The sequence below is a fragment of the Heterodontus francisci genome, chromosome 1 (genome assembly GCF_036365525.1).
Source record: "Heterodontus francisci isolate sHetFra1 chromosome 1, sHetFra1.hap1, whole genome shotgun sequence".
Classification (NCBI taxonomy): domain Eukaryota; kingdom Metazoa; phylum Chordata; class Chondrichthyes; order Heterodontiformes; family Heterodontidae; genus Heterodontus; species Heterodontus francisci.
Window position 1 is genome coordinate 115,863,226 of NC_090371.1, and position 24,940 is coordinate 115,888,165.

The window sequence follows — 24,940 nt, forward strand, 5'->3', positions numbered from 1 at the left end:
AATGATTCCAGGGAAGGAGGATTTTAGTTACAAGGGTAGGTTGGAAAAGCTGGATTAGTTCTCCCTGGAACAAAGGAGGTTGAGGGGAGATTTAATACATGTGTGCAAGATAATGACAGGCTCAGACAAGTTAGACAAGGAAAAACAGTTCCCATTAACTAATGTTGCAAGGTCTAAGGGACACAGATTGAAGGTTTTGGCCAAAAGATGCAGTGGGAAATATGAGGAAGAATTTTTTTACGCAGCGAAAGTGGAGACAATCAATGAATTCAAGAGGAAGTTGGATGGACACTTAAGGGAAACAGAATTGCAGGGCTACGTGGATCGAGCGGGGAAGTTGGACTGACAGCGTAGCTCCATGGAGAGCCGGCATGGACTCAATGGGCCGCATGGCCTCCTTCTGTGCCATAAACGACTCTGTAACACAATAAGTCTATGAATCTCTGACAGTCACACCACACAAATGCCAGGCAATGACCATCTCCAACAAGCGAGAATTTAACCAAAAACATCAAAAATCTGCAAGTAAAATCTTTTCTATTTTACTGGTCTTGATCAATACGAACCAATAATCAGAACAAGAACAAGGTAATTAATAACAGTGACTATGATATTCTGTTCAGTTAATGTTGCTGGCATCATTGAGCACAACGCTTGGTGGGAATTAATCTTGTTACTACCATGGCATCCAGATAATCATGCGAACATATGAATTAGAAGCAAGAGTAGGCCATTCGGCTCCTCTAGCCTGCTTTGCCGTTTGGTAATGTCATGGCTGATCTGATTGTAGCCTCAACTCTACTTTCCTGTCTCCCTGCTGTAACCTTTGACTCTCTAGTCAATCAAGAATCTATCGAACTCAACCTTAAAAATATTCAATGACCCTGCCTCCACTGCTCTCTGGGGAAGGGAATTCCACAGACTAACAACCCTCTGAGAGAAAAAATGTTTCCTCATCTCTGCCTTAAATGGGAGACCCCTTATTTTTAAATTTTGTCCCCTGGTTCTAGTCTCTCCCATAAGGTGAAACATCATTTAAGTTTCCACCCTGTCAAATCCCTTCAGGATCTTTCAATAAGATCATCTCTCATTCTTCTAAACTTCATTGGATACAGGCCCAGTTGTCCAAACTTTCTCCCTGGGATAACCCCTTCATCCCAGGAATTAGTCGAGTGAAGCTTCTCTGAACTGCTTCCATTGCAATTATATCCTTTCTTAAGTAAGCAGATCAAAACTATGCACAAAGAACAAAGAACAAAGAACAGTACAGCACAGGAACAGGCCATTCGGCCCTCCAAGCCTGCACCGATCTTGATGCCTGCCTAAACTAAAACCTTCTGCACTTCCGGGGACCATATCCCTCTCTTCCCATCCTATTCATGTATTGGTCAAGATATCTCTTAAACGTCGCTATCGTACCTGCTTCCACCACCTCCCCCGGCAGCAAGTTCCAGGCACTCACCACCCTCTGTGTAAAGAACTTGCCTCACACATCCCCTCTAAACTTTGCCCCTCTCACCTTAAACCTATGTCCCCAAGTAACTGACTCTTCCACCCTGGGAAAAAGCTTCTGATTATCCACTCTGTCCATGCAGCTCATAACTTTGTAAACCTCTATCATGTCGCCCCTCCACCTCCGTCGTTCCAGTGAAAACAATTTGAGCTTATCCAACCTCTCCTCATAGCTAATGCCCTCCAGACCAGGCAACATCCTGGTAAACATCCTGCACAGTGCTGCAGATGTGATCTCACCAACGCCCTGTACAACTAGGATCATAAGATCAAAAGAAATAGGAGCAGGAGTAGGCCATTCGGCCTGTCAAACCTGTTCTGCCATTCAAACAGATCATGGCTGATCACCTGCCTCTACGCCATTACCACTACAGTTTGCTGGCTTATAAGCAACTCCCGTCAATGTTTGCTGCCCTTTGCTGTTTCTTAGCTCCACCCAAACTGATTCTACATCTTGCTCCTTTGAGCTAAGATCCTCTCTCACTAATGTACTGATCTCATTCCTTATTAGCAGTGGTACCCCACCTCCTTTTCCCCTCTGCCTATCCCTTCTAAATGATCACCCTGTAACCATGTCTAGGTAATGGCAATTAGATCATACCCATTTACCTCTATTTGTGCCTTAAAACCATCTACACTGTTGTGAATGCTGCATGCATTCAGATAGAGGGCCCTTAACTTTGTCTTAATATTATTCCCCATTCTGATCCTATTTGATATTTGCCTTCATCTCGTCTGCCTTCTAATTTTGCTTACTACTTCTCTATTACCTGTTACAAGTTTTGTTTCCCTCCAATCTGAGCTCTCTCTTAGGTGCCCAACCTCCAGACAATTTAATTAAAATCCTCCCCAACAGCACCAGCAAACCTCCCTGCAAGGATGTTAGTCCCGGTCCTGCTAAGATGCAACCCGTTCATCTAGTACAGGTCCCACCTACCCCAGAACAGGTCCCAATGTCTCAGAAATCTGATGCCCTCCCTCCTGCTCCAATTCTCCAGCTACGTGCTAAATCGTTTAATCCTCCTATTCCTATGCTTACCTGGAACTGGGAGTAATCCTGAGATTACTGCCTTTGAGGTCCTGCTTTTTAATTTCTTTTCTAACTCCTTAAAATCTGCTTTCAGGACCTCATCCCTCTTCTTACCTATGTCATTGGTACCAATGTGGATCACGATCTCAGGCGCTTCGCTCTCCCCCAGAAGACTGTCCTGCAGCCACTCTGTCACATCCTTGACCCTAGCACCGGGGAGGCAACACACCATCCTGGTGTCACATCTGTGGTCGCAGAAATGCCTGTCTGTTCTCTAACTGACAAATCTCCTATCACTGTTGTCCTTCCACTCTTCTTGCTGCCTGCCTGTGCAGCTGAGCCACCCGTGGTGCCACAGACTTGGCTCTTGCTGCACTCCTCTGAGGAACTGTAGCAAAACTTCCCTTCTTTTATACTCAATTCCCCTTGCAATAAACCACAACATTCCATTTGCCCTCCTAATCACTTGCTGTACCTTTTGTGTATCATGTGCCAGGACACCCAAATCCCTCTGTACTGCAAAGTTCTGTATTCTCTCTCCTTTTAAATAATATACTGCTTTTATATTCTCCATGCCAAAATAGACATGTTCACATTTTCCCACATTATACTCCATCTGCCAAATTTTTGCCCACTCAAATATAACACATAAGATTCTGAGGGGTCTTGACAGGGTGGATGTGGAAAGGATGTTTCCCCTTGTGGGAGAATTTAGAACAAGGGATCACTGTTTAAAAATAAGGGTCGCCCATTTAAGTCAGAGATGAGGAGAATTTTTTTCTCTCAGAGGGTCATGAGTCTTTTGAACTCTCTTCCTCAAAAGGCAGTGGAAGCAGAGTATTTGAATATGTTTAAGGCAGAGGTAGATAGATTCTTGATAGGTAAGGAGGTGAAAAATTATTGGGGGAAGATGGGAATGTGGAGTTGAAGTTACAATCAGATCAGCAATGATCTTATTGAATGACGAAGCAGGCTCGAGGGGCCGAGTGGCCTACTCCAGCTCCTTTTTCGTATGTGTGTAAGTATAATCTCCTTAATAATAGATTCTAGCATTTGCCTTTGACAGATGTTAGGCTAACTGCCCTAGTAGTTTTCTGCATTCTGTCTCCCTCCTTTCTATCTCAGCAGCTGCTTCTTTTAGGATCCTAAGATGTAGCCCATCAGGTCTGGGGGCTTTTTAGTTTTTAGTTTTAGAGATACAGCACTGAAACAGGCCCTTCGGCCCACCGAGTCTGTGCCAACCATCAACCACCCATTTATACTAATCCTACACGAATCCCATATTCCTACCACATCCCCACCTGACCCTATATTTCCCTACCACCTACCTATACTAGGGGCAATTTGTAATGGCCAATTAACCTATCAACCTGCAAGTCTTTGGCATGTGGGAGGAAACCTGAGCACCCGGAGGAAACCCACGCAGACACAGGGAGAACTTGCAAACTCCACACAGGCAGTACCCAGAATTGAACCCGGGTCGCTGGAGCTGTGAGGCTGCGGTGCTAACCACTGCGCCACTGTGCCGCCCCTTTAGTTCTAATAATTTTCCCAGTACCCCTTCCCTGGTGATTCTAATTGTTTTAAGTTCTCTCTCCCTTTCACCTCGTGATTTACAAGTATTTCTGGGATGTTATTTGTGTTCTCTACACTGAAGACAGACACAAAATATCAGTTCAATGCTTCAGCCATTTCTTTATTTTCCATTATTCATTCCCCAGACTCACTCTCTGGAGGACCAACATTCACTTTAGTTACGCTTTTCCTTTTTAAATACTTATAGAAACTCTTAATATCCATTTTTATATTTCTAGCTAACTCTCTCTAATATACTAATTTCTCCCTCTTAATTAGGAGTGCTGTAATGAAAGCTCAGACTGAGGTCATGATATCTCTGCTGTTGCCATGCAGGCTCAGCTTGGTATCATGCAGCCTCAGACTGTTGCCATCATGGCTGCAGCTACCAGTGCTCAAAGGGCCTTGCAGGCTCTCTTCAGCAATCCCTCCTCCAACATACTACTAGGATGTGTGAGGCACCACCTGGGGAGAAAGGCCATGACCCCATGAAGCACTGCCGAATTTTGCAGTTGCATGTTCATTCGCAAAACTTTGCTGTAATTAAAAGCTAATTTTTCCTTTTGACTTTTGACATTAATATGGTTCTTGTTTTGGGCTCTGAAAGCTTAGGACCAGAAATTGGACTTGTGCCTGTAAATCCAAGATAGTGAACATGAGCATGAAGTGAAGAACACTACTTCTATAGCCATATCCACTTTTCACTAAAGTTAATGAACAATGAGAAATATTCCCCCAATTCACCTTGGTGTGCAATGAGGTTCACCCACTATGTGATGAAATATTGACTTATAAAAATCAGATTGACTGGAATTCAGGAAGCATTGTTGTGAGATTTAAACAATTATGGCTGTCTCCTTGAGATAATCTGCAGATAAAGAGCTGGTTCTGGTGGTTGGAGACCTCAGAAGTGAAGAGATCAGGCTCCTCATTGTAGTTCAATCTTCCAACTCACTGCTCTCAGCAACAACAATTTCTGTTGAACATTTCGGGAAGGCAAATGCTTCACATCTTGAAAGCTTATATGTGCCTCTGATTTTAATGACCAATTATTATTCACTTTCAGCATGATTACACATCTGCAAAAGCTTCAGCAAAAATCTATAATATTATGCCAGCTTATGCACATTTGCAGCACTTGCAACATAATTAAAGGAAATTATTAAACCTCAAAAAACTTTCTGAATATCTGAATAAATAATAGATTTTGGGGTGATTTGATTAATATCTTAAAAACAATTAAAGGAAGTTTTAACATTCAATGAATTGAGAAATTTGCAGAGATTGTTTGAATTATATAGTTTAGGAAAAAACTGGGAACATTTATATCGGCATGGAGCTAGGTTAAATGTCAGAAAGTTTTTTTTTTGCAGAGGGTCATCAACTTTTAGAACAAGTTGCTGGTTCGTCCAGTGGGTATGGACTAGCTGTAAATTTTCAAAAGGGACCTGCATGAGTTTCTGGATGTGAGAGAAAGCACTGTGTACAAAAGATAGGTGGGGTATTGTCTCATGAAATGTGGTCTCTCTGTACTCATTTTGACTGACTTCAGGACTCAGTGAGAAATTTTCCAGATTGGTTGATGAGGGGATCATCATGTTATTCTAATGCAACATGATTGTATGGTACAAACTCATTAGATCAGCCCATCTTCTCCTGTCAGTCATTTTTGTCTATTTGCCAAAAAAAGCAGTAGTCCCAGCACTGATGCTTGGGGAACACCACTGCCTACCATCCTCCAGTCTGAAAATCAACCATTTACTACCACTTGCTGTTTTCTGTCCTTAAGCCAACTTTTTATCTAATTGGACATTGACCCTCCTATTCCATGAGCCTCAATTTTGTTAACCAGCCTTTTATATGGTACCTTACCAAATGCTTTCTTAAAATCCATACAAACAACATCTACACCATTCCCTTCATCAATCTTGTCTGTTACTTCATCAAAAAATTAAATTAGGTTAGTCAAGAATGGTCTGTCTTTTAAAAATCTATGCTGGCTATCCTTAATTAACTCAAACCTCTCCAATTTGTTGTTGATTTCTTTGCTAATTATTGTTTCTAAAACCTTACCCACCACTGATGTTAAACGAACTGGCCTGTAGTTGCTAGGACTATCCTTACACCTTTTCTTGAATAAGGGTGTCACATTTACCACTCTCCAATTGTCTGACACCTCCCCGTATCCAGAGAAGATTGGAGATTATGGCAAACCTTTTTGCTATCTCCATCCCCACTTCCCTTAGTAACCTGGGATGTAAGTCATCCGGAGCGGGTGACTTATCTACCCTAAGCATAGCCAGCCTTTTTAGTATCTCCCCTTGCTCTCAATTTTTACCCTATCCATTGCCTCTACTCTCTCCACTTCTACTTATATTTTGTCAGATTCCGCTTCCTTGTGAACATTTATACAAAGTACTCACTAAATTTATTAGCCTTGCCTTTACATGTATATCACCCTCTTTGTCCCTAATAGGTCCCACTCCACTTCTTACTACTCACTTACTATTTACATGCCAGTAGAAGATCTTTGGGTTCCCTTTTATGTTGACTGCCATTCTATTCTCATATTCTCTTTGCCAGCCTTATTTTCCTCTTCACCTCCCCTCTCAACTTATTGTATATGGCCTGGTTCTCACTTGAAGAATTCACTTGTCATGCATCATATACCCTCTTTTTTATTTATTTATTTCAAGATACAGCACTGAAACAGGCCCTTCGGCTCACTGAGTCTGTGTCGACCATCAACCATCCATTTATACTAATCCTACATTAATCCCATCTTTCTTCTTCTTTGGCCTCCTTATCGCGAGAGACAATGGGTAAGTGCCTGGAGGTGGTCAGTGGTGTGTGGAGCAGCGCCTGGAGTGGCTATAAAGGCCAATTCTCGAGTGACAGGCTCTTCCGCAGGTGCTGCAGAAAAATTTGTTTGTTGGGGCTGTTACACAGTTGGCTCTCCCCTTGCGCCTCTGTCTTTTTTCCTGCCAACTGCTAAGTCTCTTCGACTCGCCATTAATCCCATATTCTTACCACATCCCCACCTTCCCTCAATTCCTCTACCACCTACCTATACTAGGGGCAATTTACAATGGCCAATTTACCTATCAACCTGCAAGTCTTTGGCTGTGGGAGGAAACCAGAGCACCCAGCAGAAACCCACGCAGTCACAGGGAGAACTTGCAAACTCCGCACAGACAGTACCCAGAATCGAACGCGGGTCGCTGGAGCTGTGGTGCTAACCACTGCACCACTGTGCCGCCCTAATCTCTGTTTCCCTCGTCATCCAAGGAGTTCTGTTTTTTGTTCCTTTACCTTTCGCCCTTGTTGGACTATATCTAGCCTGTACCTGAAAACCTTTGTTTTTTTTAAAATCATGATGGTTATGATATTCCATTCCTTTATAAGCAGAACTCATGAACTGTCAAATCAAGTTAGTGGCAAGAAAACAACAAGGTGTACTACTATTAAGCATCTGTTAACTGTGCTATTAGTTCTCATAATTGGAATTAAAGTAGCTGTTACCACTGCATCAGTTGTGGGAGGTGAAAACCTTGAGTTAGTAGTACCATAGCTGAAACTCCAAGAGAAAATGGCTGTCTTAGTGAATCTATTGGAAGAATGCTCATGGATGAAATTTGCAGCAGCTTATCTTCAGCGTGGTGGCTTACACAATCATGAAGGCCCATTGACTGTGAGCATAGGAGGAGGTGACCAACCAAGTACTCATTGTGTACAAACCAAGTTAACAGTTAAGAAGATCTGCCAAAACTTTCACTGACATTTAGAAGGACAACAAAGTACGTGCATTTAATCTAATCTCACAATTCACTTTTTGTCATCATGTATAAGCACCACAACAACCGAGCACATGCTTTATATGTAGTAGGATGACCCTGCCAAAGGTGGTTGAATTGAGCAAAGGTCCTTTGATCTCTATGCCAATAGCAGGTGCCAGCACTACCAGACAGCATCTAGGGAGCCTGCCCATTGAAGAAGCTACAAATTGGAGTAAAACAGTGGCTGGCTCAGAGGAGGTGTTACAGAAAGAATTAAATATCACCACCCCCTACCTCTTCCATCTCTTCCCCCTCCCCTGCAGTGACTGCCTTTATAAGGTGTCCTCATTTAAATCTTTTAACGCAGGAGAGGTACTTTGGTGAATTCATTGGACAGAAAATGCTCTCTGCAGTTCATAAAAAGGCAACTGTTTGTGTAATGATAATTTATGATACAAGTATGGTAGGTGAATGGAGCCTTCAAAGGCTCCATTGTCCAAGACTTGGACAATATCCTGGCTTGGGCTGAGATGTGGCAAGTAACATTTGCGCCACACAAGTGCCAGGCAATGACCATTTCCAACAAGAGAGAATCTAACCATCTCCGCTTGACATTCAATGGCATTACCATTGCTGAATCCCCCACTATCAACATCCTAGGGGCTACCATTGACCAGAAACTGAACTGGAGTAGCCAGCATGTCAGAGGCTAGGAATCCTGCAGCGAATAACTCACCTCCTGACTCCCCAAAGCCTGTCCACCATCTACGAGGCACAAGTCAGGAGTGTGATGGAATACTCTCCACTTGCCTGGATGAGTGCAGCTCCAACAACACTCAAGAAGCTCGACACCATCCAGGACAAAGCAGCCCGTTTGATTGGCACCCCATCCACAAACATTCACTTCCTCCACCACTGACGCACAGTGGCAGCAGTGTGTACCATCTGCAAGATACACTACAGCAACGCACCGGCACCTTAGACAGCACCTTCCAAACCTATGACCTCTACCAATTAGAAGGACAAGAGCAGCAAATGCATGGGAACACTACCATCTGCAAGTTCCCCTCCAAGTCACACACCATCCTGACTTGGAACTATATCGCAGTGCCTTCACTGTCACTGGAACTCAATTCCTAACAGCACGGAGGGTCTGCACATGGACTGCAGTGGTTCAAGAAGGCAGCTCACCACCTCCTTCTCAAGGGCAATTAGGGATGGGCAATAAATGCAGGCCTGGCCAGTGACGCCCAAATCCCATGAATGAATAAAAAAAACATGGTGTTGCTGTGGCCGGATGTTTCCCCTTCAGTCAAAATGCTTGGTACATGTATTCTACTTCCAAGTGTCCTCTTTGTTGGAGGAATACGTTAGGTCGACAGTTGCTGGGTGTCAGTGTTTGGCTGCAGTAAGGGAGATAGCCTATTCCTCCTTCTGCATCCAAACATGCTTTTCCAAATGAAGGCACCACATCCAATGATGAAGTGGTTGCCTGGATGATTGATAACTCAACTGTGGTCATGAGTGGGTGGCTGGAAGATTGGGATGAGATATTTTGCTGATAGACTTAATCATCATTTGTGTCAACTCATGCCATTATCCTGCTGTTGAACACTCCCTCAGTATGACCAGAGATATGTGTGAGAGTGGGTCACTGGGCTGCAAGAGATAGGTGAAATCTTACAATATTACGAGTTTAATGTGATTGTCTGACATAGTTAATCCAAAGCAATCAGATGGCTTTCCATTAGAGTTCAAGGTCTTCATAGACTAAGCCAAAGCAAAGAAAAGTTAACCCTAAACTTAGAACTTCAGGCATGGGGTGCTACACCGAAGTGGGCCTTGGTGTTCAATGTGGGTACGTACCATCCATTGGGCCCTGAACCCTGGGGAATCCAGCAATTCAATAGACTGAATAGATTTTTCATGATGCTGCCTAGGAATGAACCCAAAACTATTGAATTCTCCAGCTCTGTTGAAGATGGCATTGGTGTCCTGGCATATGCAGACTCAGTTAGCTCCCTGGCTGATGTTACATAAATCCATGGTTGCAGCTTAGAAGATTCCTGTGACATAAAAATTGACAAATGTGACAGCAACAGACAAAGCTGTTTAATTTCCTAATCAGGACTGTTGGTCAGCATGGAAAGGTAGCATAGTTCACTAAGGGTTTTCTCAGTGAATTCAAAGCCGAGCTCCTCATTCAGGCCTTCATAAGATCTGCAGGGCCTATACACCAGTTTCTGGGGGAAGCAACAAAGGGTTGGCTTAATCCCCTTTAGATGCTGCCTCACTCTTGTTTGTTCAAATCCTCCCCCATTAAAGAGGGAAAGGTGCTATATAACAGTAAGTTTTTTTCTTTATAACTAAAATGTAACATATTCCCTTTCTGATATTATGTGTGAATATTGATTTAAAATCAAACATTATACTGTATGCATGTTTGAACATTTTCCTCACATTTGAGGGTGAAAGAAGTGGAGAGTCAGGAAGACATGTTTTGATCTTCATAGTGAAGGATTCAGTCAATTACTGCTGGTCCAGTTCTGCTCATTTGTCTAGTTTGATTTTCCAGCATCGCTTGTCACTTTGAGGATTCCAATCGACACGTCATTTCTTAGGCTCCCAGTCTCCATTCCACTTTTTCTAACTCCTTGTCATCCACTTGTTCTCAGGTTATCAGTCTTCCTATGCTCTCTTTAGGCCTTTGATGTTCTGCTCTGTGCTGTGAGATAGAATTACAGAACTGTTACAATGCAGAAGTAGGCCATTCGTCCCATTGTGTCCTCATCGGCTCTCCTAATGAACATTTCACCAAGTTCCATTCCTCCACCTTCTCCCCATAACCCTGCACATTTTTTCTTTTCTTATAACAGTCTAATTCCCTTTTGAATGCTTCTGTTGAATCTGCCACCAACAGCACTCTGGCAGCGCATTCCGGAACTTAACCACACTTAACTCCAAGAAAAACAATCCCAACTTCTCCAATCTATCTTCATAACTGAAGTTCCTCACCCCTGGAACCATTCTCGTGAATATTTTCTGCAACCTCTCTAACGCCTTCACATCTTTCCTAAAGCGCCGCACCCAGAACTGGACACAATACTTCAGCTGAAGCTGAACTAGTGTCTTATATAAGTTCAACATAACCTCCCTGCTCTTGTACTCTATGCCCTTTTTAATAAAGCCCAGGATACTGTATGCTTTATGAACCGCTCTCTCAACCTGTCCTGCCACTTTCAATGACTTCTGCAAGGAACAGTCATGAAATTCATATTAAAAGCAAAAGACAGCAGATGCTGTAAATCTGAAATAAAAACAGAAAGTGCTGGAAATACCCAGCAGGTCTGGCAGCATCTGTGGAGAGAGAGACAGAGATAACGTTTCAGGTCTATGACCTATCATCAAATTCAAATTTCCTGCTCTGTGAGAAGCTATGATAAGTACTGGAGAAAGAGCACTGTTGTTGGAAACTAGGGAGATGTTATAGACAAGGGTTGCTTTATACCAGTTATATACAGTAAGCAATTTGTTCAAAATTCCATCCACAAGAATTCTCTTGTAACAAAATATTATTACAGAAGCTAAGGAAAGAATTTTTGCTAAATCTTCCTGATATTTTATCTATATTATTAACATTCTAACACAGCCGATTTGCATGCTCTTTGGTATACGTACTTAACATTAATGCATTTATGGTATGTGTGTGACTGTACTGACTCTTTCTACTTAAAATTCTATTGGAGTTCTCAGATTTTAGAAGATTAAAGTGTTCCTATATTGGTCTCTTTTTGTAATATGGCAAAGCAATATTTTTTCCTTTATTACATTGCATTTCATTCTGTGCATTGATGATTCTGTTCCTTCTGTACAGAGCAATGTGTGCCAGACTTAATGAAACTGCAGTGGGCTGATTGCCTGTTTTGGAGTTTTCATTCTTATCCATAATCTAATATAAATTCCTGTATGATCAGATGTGGATTTGGAAACTAGGCTAGATTTTAATTTACTAAGCCTATTTTGTTTTAAAGGTTGCACTTGAATAAATCGGCAGTTATTTTTCAAGAATTTCCTGGTTTAACAATGCTTTAATGTATACATTTGATTCCTAGTTAACTTCAATATATATATTTTTTAAATTATGTGAGAACTGACATTTTTGTAAAGGGATAGTGAAGAAACATACATTAGGGGCTGCATTTTACATGTCCACAGTCCGAAATTGGCAGTGGACGGAAACAATGGAGGTCCGCCCGCATGGACCGCTCGTTGTGGAGCCGCTTTATATAAGCAGTGGCTCATATAAATGACCGGGGCGGACCGCCCCCCCCGATGACATGGAGGGGGCAGTCCGTCCCCGGCAATGGCGTCAGCAGCCTTTATGCAGGTGCTGAAGCCATTTTTATAGGGCTTCGAGCCCTTCCATTTAATTTTAATATTTAAAGACATAGTCATTTAAAATTGTTTTGAAAAAAAGAAATAAATGTTTCTAGCCCCTCTCCCACCTCCCCCCCCCCCCCAATAACTACAGACTTCATTCCTTGCCCTCTCCCCCAAAATACTTATTTTGTGCACCTGACCTTCCCCCCCCCTCCAAAGTTCATAATCTGTGCACCCACCATCTCCTACACCAATCGGATGAGTTTGAAACCTGCTGGCCCCCCCACCCCCTGTACTGAAAAACTTACCTGCTCCCCCCTCCCCACCAGTGTTCCACCTCAGATCCCAGGATGGGTAAGTAATTCATTTGTTTATTTAAATAAATTAATATATGAAAATTTTGATCCTGTCGCCGAGCGGCAGGGTGACCGCCACTAGACCTCACCGCTGCCGGCAATATTGGGCTGGCCTTCCTGGCATTGAGGACCGAGGCAGGCCTCTGCTGGAGGCATTTTCCGGTTCCCCCACCCCCCCCCCACCCACCAGGACCCCCGACATCAGGGGGTCCGTAAAATTCAGCCCTAAGTCTCACAGTTTTTAAAATCCTGAAGTAAGTAGCATTAAATGAGTTAAGTAATACTGTGATTCATTCTGATTCTGAAGGAGCATATTTTCATATTTGGATTTGTGAGGGTGGAGTACAACATGAATTTTCTTTTCAGTACTCGTGGCTAGATGTTACTAATCAATGTGTTTGAATTTATAGTGCCATCTGGATTTATTTGATGGAAAGGTTTTAAGGTTTGTAGGTAGCTAAAATTCTATGAGATTTTTGATTTCACAATGCACTGCTGTAATATCCAATGCATGTTTTAGGAACATGAAAGTGCACATTTGTCCTTCTGTCTCGATAAAACTGAATAACCAATTTGCTCAATGTGCTCCATTAGCAACCACAAGACATAGATCTTTGTAAGGCGTTTTTTGTTGTGATAGTAGTCATTTAAAGAATGTGTTTTATCAGCAAACTGTACAGCACAGATTTATAAGTTAGCCGGCCCAGTTTGCATGTCACCGCATACCTAAAGGATCTAGCAGTTTTATGTCTATACCAAGGTGAAATAGAGTTAACGATAAATCACACATGACCCAGTTGCAAATATATTAAAACACTTGAATGTGGATTCTTTGTCTAATCATTTTGATTTCCTCCTGTGGGGTCATGTCCTGCAGATAGTGGCTGAATACCAGCTTGTGACAAAAGCAGGTTTAGTTTTATTTGGTGTTGAACTTGAGGAGTGCAAGGCAAGGTAAGGGGTGAAATATCAGGTGAGCTTTACTTGTTGGAGCCAGCAGCAAACTGAACCAGTGGTTAGATTCAAGATAGTGGCAACATTTTGAAGAACAAGGATGTTATCCCAAATGTTCTGGCCAATATTTATCCCTCAATCAACATCACAAAAACAGAGTATCTGGTCTTTATCACATTGCTGTTTGTGGGAGCTTGCTGTATGCAAATTGGCTGCTCATCTTCCTACATCACAGCAATGACTACACTTCAAATTACTACACTTTGGCTGTAAAGCACTTTGGGATGTGCTGAGATCGTGAAATGCACTATATAAATGCAAGTATTTGTTTCTTCTTACTGTTATAATTTGACTGTATTGTAATCTAAAGAATAACTCATTCTAAAATAATCTGCTATAAACAAGACTGTTGAACTATTATAAATTAAAGTATTTTGTACTATGGGATTATATTCTCTGGGAGCTACATTGCGAGTGTCTGACTTCATTAGACTCCTTAACAGCCAACAATGAAAAGGATAATTTTTCCTTCTGTTTGGACTGAATTACAAATTGAATCCCAGAGACAAAAATACATTTTTTTCATCCATTATTAATTCAGTCCTTGCTGTAAACTCAGTTCTATCGTGGCAGTTTGATTTTTCCTATAAATATGCAGGTTTTGTAATTGTGAACAAGTTTGCATTTTTGACCAAATACATGATATTTTAGTACTTGCTTCTGCTATTTTTCTGTTTCAGCAGCAATCTCCACCATGCTTCATTCAGACATTTCAACAATCTCATCTTACTCTGAGTACACAGACAGTGATTCATTTCATTTGGCAGGCAATGCCCTACTGAATCTCTGGGAGAAAAAAATGACATTCATATTGGTCTCATCAGGGAAAATGACTTAAGTGCCTTGTCACAGAGTCCTTCATGGCCTTGCAGTTTAATGCTTCAATATATGAATGGTCTTTAGTATGGATGCCATGTTTGATTTAACATGAGAAGAAGCAAGAAATGAAATATCAAATGATACTGTGGGAATATTGTGAATTATGTAAGCTGCCTTTAGAATTCCATTGCAAGCTCTATTTTTCACAACAGCCTAAATTATTTATTTGTTTATTTATTAATTATTTATTAACATATAAATGTGAAAACTTAAGGGCTTATTGTTATTTGTGAATAAAAAATCAAAAATAATTTTAGAATTAATTAATTTGGATTAATATGTATTTGGGGTTTGAGCATTTATGATTCAGATTTTTTTAACAATTTATTTTTTAGTCCAGCATTTAATGTAAGTAGGATAGCTGAGTATTTGGATCAATTCAACTTTTAAGTTGGAGAGTCCAAAATTTGGATTTTCTGAGCATTTCCAAACCAGGAGCTAGATTTTCATCGGGAAAAGGGAATGGAACGGAATGATGGGGCTGCAATTTTGTGCTACCCAGCATTGTGACAGCTTCCCGACGAGGTTCCAAAGTGCGATGATTTTGGAACCGAGGTCAGGAAGTGGGGCCTGGCAACCCGCCCAAATATAGTAATTGGTCAACTGAGGGTGTAAACGAGTTACTAACAGCAAAATACTGCAGACACTGGAAATCTGAAACAAAAACAAAAAGAGCTGGAAATACTCAGCAGGTCTGGCAGCATCTGTGGAGAGAGAAGCAAAGTTAACGTTTCAAGTCTGCGACCTTTCATCAGAACTGGCAAAGTCAGACATATAGTCAGAGCTGTTCGTTATTTTGCTATTAACAGTCTCTGTGGACTAATTCTTTGTCTTTCACCACAAGCATTAACACACGCTCTGCCCTTGTCCCAGGACAGCTTTGTTATTTAATCTCTCCTGCCCTATCAAACACCTTCCCCTTTGTGTTCTCCCCCACCCACTCCTCTTCACTTGCTTAAAACCAAATTCTTTTCTAATCTTTGCCAGTTTTGATGAAAGGTCACAGACCTGAAACGTTAACTTTGCTTCTCTCTCCACAGATGCTGCCAGACCTGTTGTATAAATGAGTTAGTTTGCTGCTCGTTAAGGGCCAGTCTGCAATTTTTGAAACAAGGCATGAGAACTATGCTGAATCGCAAGCACATCTATGAGGAGGAGGTGGTAACGTAGGGGGGAGCCAGTCATGGCCATGCCATTCGATGATATGGGCTCATAAAAGGGTGGAAGGTTCAGAAAGGCACTCATCCATTGGCACACAGTTGTCATTGCATGAGCAAAGTCCTCTGAGCAAGTTGTGTGTGAGGTCTGAGATAGTTGTGCAAGGGGGTCGTGAGCTTGCAGTGAGGGCTACTGGTACCCCTGAGAAAGTGGTGAGGTAAGTGAAAACAATTGAAATCATTAAAGCAATTGTCAACACTTACCTGGGGGAACAGCATAAAATACCTTTTTGTTCACTCCTGGCCAGAAAACCTCACCATTGTGAAGGAAAATCTTTGGACTATACATTGGTTATCCCCCAAAAATGGTGCAGGGATCTCGATGCGCGATTAACCCATTCCCATTAAATGGAATGCAGGCAGAATGCCAACTTTGTGCTGCCTTTGTGCTAATTCTAACAATTGGTGCAAGCAGCCAGCACTCCACGTGTTGTTCATCGGTTGTGTGCATCAGCAGGGAAGCTCAATATAATTAGTAATTTGCACTACTTAAAGCTAGCCTGCACCTATTAAAGGGGAAGTGCATTGTGGCTGGAGCATGTGCTGTGAATCATTCCGCAAAGGGTGATCACAGGCGCCAGCTTGCCGGAGTACAAGCTCACACATTAGTTCTGCTGTAGAGGACTCAAATGAGGATTTTGATCGGCCGTGCAACAGAAAAAGGTTGATAGGAATACACAACGAAATGCTTTGTACTCTGGGAAGCCTGCCAGAAAGCTTGCAGTCAATGTCAAGGAGCATGGAGGAGTCCAGCACCACCTTGGCACAGGGCTTTGTGCAGAGCTTTAAGTCCATCCTTTTCAGCATGGAACTGGTGGCCAGCTCCATTAACACACTTGTGGAACCAACCATGATGAAGCTTCCAATGTCTGATGTTTCTGCTTCCGTTGCAGCACAAGCAGCAGCCACCCAAGGGCTGCAATGGAAGGTCAGACTGAGTACCATCATGGCTCTGGATACTAGTGTTCAAAGGGACTTCCAGCAGTCCAGTAATCTGTTCTCCAACCAATTACTAGGATTGCTGAGGCATACCCCGAGAGAGTGGCAGTGTTTCCATGGAGCAGAAACCTGCTGTCCTCTCTCAGGATGTCAGCATTCATGTTCCCACCAGTACCAATCCATCAGTGCCCTTGTTATTGCCTGTCAGCCAGCCAGCCCGACTGCGGCAACACATGATGAGATGGTGCCATCTGAACCTGGGCTTGCTAGGCCTAGAGCTGCTTGAGGTCGTCCTCCAAGATCATCTGCAGTTTCCTCCACTGAAAGTCAGCAGCCTTCCACCAGCCATGCTGCAACTACTGGGGTAGGACATCATAGGAGCACTAGGCCAGGCAAAGGCACACAGAAGACAGGCACTAAGGGAATGCACAAGGGTGCTTTAGCTTATTTTTGTATGCAACATGTCATGATTTAACTTATAAATTTGCATTGGAATGTTTATTTTATGTTGACTTTTATTTTTGTCTTGTGATCAAAAGGATGGCCAGCAACAGAGGGAAGGTAAGGTGCTGTTGATGAATGGAGAATTGGGGTTGAGATTACTTTTATCATTGTTAAAGTACCACAAAGTATGGAAGAAATGGCTGTGAGGAGAGGCCATATTGCGCAGGAAAAGTGGCTGTGAGGAGAGGCCACAAAATGTTGGAGAACCAACTGTGAGGAGAGGCCAAAACCACAGGAGAAGTGGCTGTGAAGAGAAGCCACTCGATGACGCAAGGAAGAATCTGAAAGAAAAATTCTAAATCTGAAAAGTGACCCCAGAGTAGCAGTGGAGCCTGAGGAAATACAGCTAAATGATTAATTTATTTTACAGCTAAGTATAATTTATCATATAATTAAGTTTGGTGCTCAATTGATTAATCAGATCTGGAGGATAACATTAAAATTAACTAAAAAGCAGATACTAACTTGAAAGGGATTTGAACTTTCATCAAATGAAACTCTAGCATATATAATTTTTTTTATTTGCTCATGGGATGTGGGCATTGCCGACAAGGCTAGCATTTACTGTCCATCCCTAATTGTCCTTGAGAAGATGGTGCTGCCTTCTTGAACTGCTACAATCCTAGTGGTAAATAAAAGTTAAGTAAATAATAAAATAAAGGAGCTAATAACCAAAAACAAAGAGCAGAGCAAAGTAAAAGTGGGAACCAGAGCAGCTTATAAAGGCGCCCCCAATTGAAATTTAATTTTAATTAAATAATGAAATAAATAAAAAAAAGATTAGGTAGGGATGGCAGTGTAGGTGGTGTGCCGCAACTACAGCATGAGCTGGAGTTTGTGAAGAGCATCGCGATCCCGGACAATCCCTTTGTAGTAAGTGTCTGCATCTCGAGGAAATGCAGCTCAAATCTGTTGAGCTGGCATTTGAGGTGCAGATATTAGGAACATAGGAAGATAGGAACAGGAGTAGGCCATTCAGCCCTTCGAGCCTGTCCCGCCATTCAATGAGATCATGGTTGATCCACGGCCTAACTCCATATACCTGCCTTTGGCCCATATCCCATAATATCTTTGCTTAACAAAAATCTATCTATCTCAGATTTAAAATGAACAACCGTTCTACCTTCAACTGCTATTTGTGGGAGAGAGTTACAAACCTCTACCACTCTTTGCCTGAAGAAATGCTTCCTAACATCTCTCCTGAACGGTCTGGTCCTAATCTTTAGACTATACCCCCTAGTTTTAGAATCTCCAACCAGTGGAAATAGTTTATCTTCATCTAGCCTGTCCTTTCCTGTTAATATCTTGAAGACTTCGATCAGATCACCCCTTAACCTTCTAAATTCTAGCATAAACAGGCCTAATTTGTGTAATCTCTCCTCGTAACTTAACCCCTGTAGTCCAGGTATCATTTTTGTAAACGTACGTTGCACTCCCTCCAAGGCCAATATATCCTTCCTAAGGTGTGGTGCCCAGAACTGCTCACAGTACTCCAAGTGGGGTCTAACCAGGGTTTTGTACAGCTGCAGCATAACCTCTGTGTCTTTATACTCCAATCTTCTAGATATAAAGGCTAGCATTCCATTAGCCTTTTTGATTATTTTCTGCAGTTGCTTGTGGTATTTTAAAGATCTATGCACCTGAACCCCCAAGTCTCTTTGGACATCCACTGTATTTAACCTCTTCCCATTTAGAAAGTATGCTGCTCTATCCTTTTTTGGTCCAAAATGGATAATCTCACACTTGCCCGCATTGAAATCCATCTGCCACAGTTTTGCCCACTCACCTAGTCTGTCAATATCTCTTTGCAATTTTATGCTATCATCTAGACTGTCTACAATGCCGCCTAACTTTGAAACATCAGCAAATTTGGATATATGACTTACTATGCCATCATCCAAGTCGTTAATAAATAATGTGAATAATTGAGGCCCCAACACAGATCCCTGCGGGACACCACTAGTCACATCCTGCCAATTGGAGTACTTACCCATTATCCCCACTCTCTGTCGCCTACCACTCAACCAACTTCCTAACCATGTCAATAATTTGCCCTCAACTCCATGGGCTTCAACCTTAGTTAACAGTCTCGTATGTGGGACTTTATCAAATGCCTTCTGGAAGTCCATATAAATAACATCTATAGACATTCCCCTGTCCACTACCTTAGTCACCTCTTCAAAAAGTTTAATGAGATTTGTCAGGCATGATCTTCCCGTCATGAATCCATGCTGGCTGTCCCTGATTAACTGAAATTTTTCTAGGTGTTCAGTCACCCTATCATTGATTATAGACTCCAGCAACTTGCCCACCACAGATGTCAGGCTAACTGGTCTGTAATTTCCTTGGTTCCCCCTTTCACCCTTCTTAAAAAGTGGAGTGACATGTGCAACTTTCCAATCCAGAGGGACCACTCCTGAATCTAGGGAACTCTGAAAGACTATAGTTAGGGCATCTACAATGTGCTCCCCTACTTCCTTCAACACCCTCGGATGGAAACCGTCAGGTCCTGGGGATTTCTCACTCTTTAGTTCCATTAATTTCCTTGTTACTGATATTTTACTTACGTTAATTGTATTAAGTCCCTGTCCCCTATCAGCTATTAATTTTTTCGGGACTTCCGGCAAGTTATCCTCCTTTTCAACTATAAATACTGAGGCAAAGTAATTGTTCAACATGTCTGCCAATTCCCCATTATCAATGACAATATCTCCATTTCCAGCTTTTAGTGGGCCTACATTGCTCTTGATCACCCGCTTTCCCTTTATGTAACTATAAAATTTCTTCTTATTGATTTTGATGTCCCTTGCAAATTTCCTTTCATAATCTCTTTTAGTAGCTCTTATAAGCTGCTTTGTGACGCTTTGCTGGTCTTTGTATCGATCCCATTCGGCCGGATCTGTGCTGCGTTTTGCACTTTTGTAAGCCCTTTCTTTTTGTTTAATGCTATCCCTAATCCCTTTAGTTGTCCATGGCTGTTTTTTCTGTGAAGTGGAGCTTTTTCCTCTCAGGGGTATATACTTGCTCTGTATTTCGATAAATGTTTCTTTAAATATTCTCCACTGTTCTTCAGTCGTTTGACCCATTAACAGATCTACCCAGTTTACCGTAGACAGTCTCTGTCTCATCCCGGTAAAGTCAGCCTTACCCAAGTCTAAAATTCTAGTAGCTGATTTGTGCTTTTCACTTTCAAACGCTACCTTGAATTTGATCATGTTGTGATCACTATTTGATAAATGTTCACGCACAGTTAGGCCACTAATTAAATTTGGCTCATTATTCATAACTAAATCTAATATTGCCTGTCCCCTTGTTACATCTAGGACATATTGCTGTAGGAAACTAATCCGAACACATTCCAGAATTTCGCTACCTTTCTGACAGGTGCTAATCTGCCTCTCCCAATCTATGTGCAAGTTAAAATCCCCCATTAATACTACTCTGCCTTTGTTACATACTTGCCTAATTTGTGCATTTATACAATCTAACACCTCAAAACTGCTACCAGGGGTCTATACACAACACCTATAACAGTTTTAGATCCTTTTCTGTTCCTCAATTTCACCCATAAGGTCTCCACTGGATACTTTCCCCTCATTATATCCACCCTCACCAATGAGGGGATATTATTTCTAATCAGTAAGGCTACCCCACCCCCTCTGCCATTTTCCCTGTCCCTCCTGTAAACTTTATAACCAGGTATATTTAGTTCCTAGTCCCGACCATCCTGCAGCCACGTCTCTGCAATGGCCACCACATCATAATCTTCCATTTGAATTTGTGCCTGCAGCTCATCTAGTTTATTCCTTACACTCCATGCGTTTGTATATAGAACTCTTATTTGGGCTATACCCCCTAACCTGTCCCTCAGCACTGATGCTTTATTCGCCTGCTTATTATTTCTCCTGGTTTAACCAGTATACTTCTTGCAGTTTGGTAACAATCAGCCTCACCATTAACTTGCACTCCTACCTTCTCCTTTAACTTCCTGTTTTTCCACACAACTGAACCCTCCCCCCCACTATTTAGTTTAAAGCCCTATCTACAGCCCTAGTTATGCGATTCGCCAGGACTCTGGTCCCAGCATGGTTCAGGTGGAGCCCGTCCCATCGGAACAGCTCCCTCCTTCCCCAGCACTGGTGCCAATGTCCCACGAATTCAAACCCATTTCTCCCACACCAATCTTTGAGCCACGCAGTTACCTCATTAATCTTATTGACCCTTTGCCAATTTGCTCGTGGCTCAGGTAGTAATCCGGAGATTACCACCTTTTTGGTTCTGCTTTTTAATTTAGCCCCTAGCTGCTCATATTCGCTCAGCAGAACCTCTCACCCCATTCTACCTATATCGTTGGTACCTACGTGGACCATAACAACTGGATCTTTCCCCTCCCACTCCAAGCTCCTCTGCAGCCCAGATGAGATATCCTGAACCCTGGCACCAGGTTGGCAATAGAGCCTTCGGGACTCTCGATCTTGGCCACAGAGAACAGTGTCTATGCCCCTAACTATACTATCACTGATTATGACTACATTTCTCTTTTCTCCCTCCACTTGAATGGCTCCCTGTACCATGGTGCTGTGGTCAGTTTGCTCATCCTCCCTACAGTCCCTGCTCTCGTCCACACAGGGAGCAAGAATCTCGAACCTGTTGGACAAGGACAATGGCTGAGGCTCCTGCAGCACTACCTCCTGGATCCCGCTACCTGCCTCACTCATAGTCACACCCTCTGTCCCTGACCACTGGCCAAATTCAAGGTAGTTAATCTAAGGCTTGTGACTGACTCCTGAAACACAGCGTCCAGGTAAATCTCCCCCTCCCTGATGTGTCGCAGTGTCCGCAGCTCAGACTCCAGCTCATCAACTCTGAGCCCGACTTCCTCGAGCAGCCAACACTTGCTACAGATGTGTTCACCAGGAACCACAATGGGGTCCACCAGCTCCCACATCATGCAGGTACAACACATCGCCTGACCCTGCATCTCTATTTTGTTTAATTAGATTTTAATTTGTTTTTCAAATTTCCGACTGGTCTTTAGTTTTTAAACTGTAAAATATTTCTCCTATTCACCTTAATCTGAAATCAATTTAGAATAGGTAAATTAGCAGTTACTTATCAACCAATGAACTTACGGTTTTCCTGTGATGTCACTCTTTGTTTTTTTTCACTCTGTTTTTACTCCCTTAAATTACCCCCAAATTAATTTATTTACACTAGGAACCTTGATTCTCACCCTTGGCCACAATACCTACTATATTAATAAAAGAACTGTAGACCTTTCTGTTTAGTTACGTACCAAACTATTTAGAGTTATTCCCTAACAGCAGTAGCTCACCAAACAATCACCTTGCAGCTTTCCTGTGATGTCACTGTTGACTATTCAAACCTCCGGCGTTGACTGAGTGAACTCTCTCTCTCTCTCCCAGTCTCTTTATGCTCTGGCTCCGCTCTCGCTGTTTCCCGCTGTCAGAGTGAATTCTCTCGCTCTCGATCCCGGTCTTTTTGTGTTCCGGCTCCACTCTCACTGTTTCCCGCTGTCTGGATGAACTCTCTTTCTCTTTCTCTCCCGGTCTCGTTATGCTCCAGCTCTGCTCTCGCTGTTTCCCGCTGTCTGAGTGAACTGTCTCTCTCTCTCCCATTCTCTTTATGCTCCAGCTCTGCTCTCACTGTTTCCCGCTGTCCGAGTGAACTCTCTCTCTCTCTCTCCCGGTCTCTTTATACTCCGGCTCTGCTCTCACTGTTTCCCGCTGTCTGAATGAACTCTCTCTCTCTCTCTCTCCCTGTCTCTTTATACTCCGGCTCTGCTCTCACTGTTTCCCGCTGTCTGAGTAAACTCTCTCTCTCTCCCGGTCTCTTTATACTGCTGCTCTGCTCTCACTGTTCCCCGCTGTCTGAATAAACTCTCTCTCTCTCTCCCGGTCTCTTTATACTCTGGCTCCGCTCTCACTGTTTCCCGTTGTCCGAGTGAACTCTCTCTCTCTCTCTCCCTGTCTCTTTATGCTCTGGTTCGGCTCTCACTGTTTCCCGCTGTCTGAGTGAACTCTCTCTCTCTCTCTCTCTCCCGGTCTCTTTGTGCTCCGGCTCCGCTCTCGCTGTTTCTCACTGTCTGAGTGAACTCTTGCTCTCTCTCCCGTTCTCTTTATGCTCCAGCTCTGCTCTCACTGTTTCCCGCTGTCCGAGTGAACTCTCTCTCTCTCTCTCCCGGTCTCTTTATACTCCGGCTCTGCTCTCACTGTTTCCCGCTGTCTGAGTAAACTCTCTCTCTCTCCTGGTCTCTTTATACTCCTGCTCTGCTCTCACTGTTTCCCGTTGTCCGAGTGAACTCTCTCTCTCTCTCTCCCTGTCTCTTTATGCTCTGGTTCGGCTCTCACTGTTTCCCGCTGTCTGAGTGAACTCTCTCTCTCTCTCTCTCTCTCCCGGTCTCTTTGTGCTCCGGCTCCGCTCTCGCTGTTTCTCACTGTCTGAGTGAACTCTTGCTCTCTCTCCCGGTCTCTTTGTGCTCCGTCTCTGCTCTCACTGTTTCCCGCTGTCTGAGTGAACTCTTTCTCACTCTCCTGGTCTCTTTGTGCTCCGGCTCCACTCTCTCTGTTTCCCGCTGTCTGAGTCTGAGCGGGCAATGGTAGGGTGGGAGGATTTTAGTTACCTGGACACCTTGATCCAGGAGTCAGTCACACCTATTAGGTTACGGTAGTGGTACAAGTCTGGCTAGTGGTCAGGGACATGACAGTGTGACCGCGAGTCAGGCAGGTAAGGTGGAGTGCTGGAAGAGTCTTAGCCTTTGCTCCTATCCAACAGGTACAAGGTTCTTCCTGCCTGTGTGGATACTTGACGTTCAGAAGAAATAGGCACAACGGAAAAGGAATGGAGTATCCCTGATAATAATGGCTAAAGACAGTAAAGATAAAAGGGTATTAGCGCAGATACAATCAGTTTGGGTGGAGGTAAGAAATAACAAGGGGCATAAAACGCTAATGGGAGTAGATTATTAGCCCCCTAACAATAGTTGTAGTGTCAGGCAAAGGATAAATCAGGAAATTAGAGGTGCATATAACAAGGGTAATAACATAATCATTCAGCCTTATTCTTCATACAGGCTGCACGAAACAAATTTGTAGTAACAGTGTGGAGAATGAGTTCATGGAATGTATACAAGGTAGTTTTGAGATCAGTATGCTGAACAACCAACTAGGGAACAGATTATTTTAGGTCTAGTATTGTTCAATGAGAAAGGATTAATTAATAACCTGGTGAAGAATGATCATAAAATGATAGAATTTAACATTGACTGTGAAAGTTATTCTGTTAAGTTAAAAACTTGGGTTTAAATCTGAACAAAACAAACTATGAAGGTATGAGGGGTGAGCTGGCTGAGGTAGGTTGGGTAATTAGCTTAAAAAAGATATGATGGTGGATAAGAAATGACAAACATTTCAAGAATTAACAACGACTAAAATTTGTATTTATATAGTGCATTCATGTAATAAAGTATCCCAAGGCACTTCACAGAGGCATTATAAAATGAACTATGACACCAAGCCACATAAGGAGATTTTAGGACAGATGACCAAAAGTTTGGTCAAGAGGTAGGTTTTAAGGAGTGTCTTAGAGGAGGAAAGAAAGGTAGAGAGGCAGAGAGGTTTAGGGATGGAAATCCAGAGCTTAGGGCCTTAGCAGCTGAAGGCACAGCCACAATGGTGGAGTAATTATAATGGGAGACGCTTAGAGGAGTGTAGATATCTTTTTATTCATTCATGGGAT